Source organism: Callospermophilus lateralis, chromosome X, assembly GCF_048772815.1.
Source record: "Callospermophilus lateralis isolate mCalLat2 chromosome X, mCalLat2.hap1, whole genome shotgun sequence".
In the NCBI taxonomy this organism is placed as follows: domain Eukaryota; kingdom Metazoa; phylum Chordata; class Mammalia; order Rodentia; family Sciuridae; genus Callospermophilus; species Callospermophilus lateralis.
Window position 1 is genome coordinate 125,443,093 of NC_135325.1, and position 2,995 is coordinate 125,446,087.

Sequence of the window (2,995 nt, forward strand, 5' to 3'; positions counted from 1 at the left end):
TGCCTGGCTACGGCCCCCCAGGAGGCGCGGGGGCGCGCCGGGCAGCCGGGGGCCCTTAGGGGCCGTGGGCCGAGTGCCTCCCCGCCCGCGGGGCCCGCCACTGCCGCTGCCGCCTCCGGCTCCTGCCCATGGCCGACGGCCCCGGGAGCCCGGCCTTCGCGCTCGGCGCCGCGGCCCGGCCCGTCGACAGGGGGGCGGCGGCACGAGGCGACCCCCGCCCGCGGCCAGGCCCGCGCCCCCGCTCCCGCCTCGCCCTGCCGCGCTCTCCGCGCTCCCAGAGCCCGCTCTCTGGCCCGCAACCGGCCGGCTGTCTCTGGCTCCCGCCTGGGACGACGGGCACGCGCGCGCGCCCGCAGCAGCAGCGGGGGATGTGTGCGGGGACCCGGCGCACGCGCGCGGGGAGGGGAGCGGTGCTGGGTGGGGGCGGGAGCGGCTGGGGGCCGCGGAGTCGGTGCGGGAAGCCGGGGGCGGGGCCTTGGTGGAGGCAGGCGGAGCACCCCAGCACCTGGTGACCCCTGTGTCGGTCCCACAACGCTTAGCGGACCTGTAGCCTTTGCTGTGCCGCTCCGGGAGAGAGGGGGTCCTGTTTGGAGGACACGCCTCTCAGATCCCTTAAGGAGAGTTATGGGCCTTGGAAGGGGCACGCAATTTCAGCTCCTTTCCCAGGTCCTGGACTCAGCAGCCCGAATGCCTCTACTCCTCCCTCTGTCTTCGCCTTAACAACTGCTTTCCTCTTTCAACTCAGCCATTCCCTTGCTGTCTTTGAAATGGACACCTTTGTTTAGAGAAAAGAAAAGCATGGAGCGCGGTAGGAGGTGGAGACAGCCCTCCGAGAACCGTCTGATGCCTTCGAACTGATGCATGCACAGGACTGGCGAGCCTGGGGCTGTTGCCTACCTGCTTCTCAGCCCCTCACTCGGGCCCGCCCCCTTTAACAATCCCTTCATTTCTTCTCCCCCACAGCCTGACCCCTCCTCTTGAACAAGCCTGGAGGGATAGGGCCTTTGCAAAGCAGCAGCAGATTGAGGGCTGGGTCTCACAGGTGTATAGACATATATGCCTGATTGATAGAGGAAGACTCTGTTGTCCTATCTATTTGCATCCCTTACTTGTGCCCCTGGGACCCCAGACTAGAAGAGCTGTCTGAGCCCATGGCCCCTGGCTGCAAAAGAGTCCTTCGTTGAATTGCTACAGCTTTATTTCCTTTATCTCTGGGCTTTGACACTAAGGTGTTTAATTAGCACTTGGGGGAGGCTTCCTGAAGGCCCTATCTTTCAGCCCAGACTCCTGGTTTAGAAAGGAATCAGGAAGAACAGGTGTGAGCGGCTTATCAGGAGTTTCCCAGAGAGCAGAACTTGAGAAAAGAGCTGGTATGCAGTGTGCAACCTGCTACCAAATGTCCTGCTGGTCTCTTAGAGGAATGTTTCTCACTGAGAGCTCTGCACTGGTCCCTAGGGCTGGTGTCTGGGACATGGAGTAGTTGCAGTACCTAGAACAGCCATGGGGAGAGGAGGCCCCTGCTGCTGGGCCCAGGCAGATCCCCAGGCTTTCCACAATGGCCACTGCTGACAGACATTCCCTCTGCCATTGGTTTCCTGTGCTCTTCTGCAGCGCATGCTCCCTGATAGCCTGGGCATAAGACCCATCTTATACATACACTTCAAGAGCACCCCATCAGGTACCCCTCTTCTCCAAACCTTGTCACTTGCCTTCCAGTCATATCAGTCAGGGTCCTGACCAGTCAGCCAAGTCATTTGCCACTTCCCAGGAGTTCATGGACCCCTTATCCCAGGCCATTTCTCCCTCTATGAAGTGAACAACCTACAGTACTGCTCACTGCAAAGATTTCCCCTCACCAGTGTCTTTTGTGACCACCCTGAGTGGGTCTGTGGCATGGCAACATCCTGGTTTTCCTAATCCCTAAGTGAGCTAATCCATAGAAGGACTGTGAGTGTTTTCTTCTATCATTAACAGGGAGTCCCTGCCCATCAGTCTATAAGTGTGAGCTGAGGGGAAGTGCCAGTGTAATTAGAGGCAGACAATGTGGGGAGCTGGACTAGCTGTTCACATCCCTTACTTGTGCCTCTGGCCCCACTGCATCTGGACCCGAATGTACCAGTGTGATGGGATTGCTGCTGTACCTGCCTGGCCTCAGGACTTGGTAGGTCTGATGATATGCAGCTCCTGATGGGCAGATGTGGTCACATACAGACTTAATGTCCCATCACAGGCTCTAAGTCTCTACCCAGTCCCAGAAACATGGCAGCAACTGTTTTGAGATGGTGAACAGCTGTGCCACATAAGGTGTAGTGCTGCTTCAGGACTTCAGGGCTCTGCATTGACCCTCTTCTTTTGAGGCTTTGCAGTGCATTTCACACAGCACCTTTCAAATCATGAACAAATCCCATTGGTATTTTAGGTTGGCCTGGTCCTCTGGCTCTTAGCTGCAGAGCAGCTCATACTGCAGCCCACACCTTCTGTGAGGCCCATTTCTGGTCTTCAGTGATTGCCCCTGTACATCCTCCAGTCCTGCTTAATCAGACATTAATCAATTCTGTGATCTACCCATCCCCTTTCTTGCTAAAATCAGAGTCAGTTTCTTCCTGCAATCAGAAAATCCTAATAAATATAAAGCCCTAGGAGACTGTGGGGGAAGGAGGACATCAGGGATAGTCAGCTGACCAAGCCCATCAATGAGGACGATGGTACAGGGACATTCCTGCATGGCCACACTGGAGCACAGCATTGTGTTCAAAAGATACACATGGCCATGCCAGGCAAGACCGCACACACCTATAATCCCAGTGACTCAGAAGGATGAGGCACAAGGATCACAAGTTGGAGGCCAGCCTGGGTAACTTAGCAAGATCCTGTCTCAAAATAAAAGATTTTTTTACAAGGCTAGGGATATGACCCAGTGGTAGAGAGCCCCCAAGTTCAGTCCCCAGTAGAAAAGAAGCAAGCAAGGAAAGAAGGAAGATAAACTACATTGATT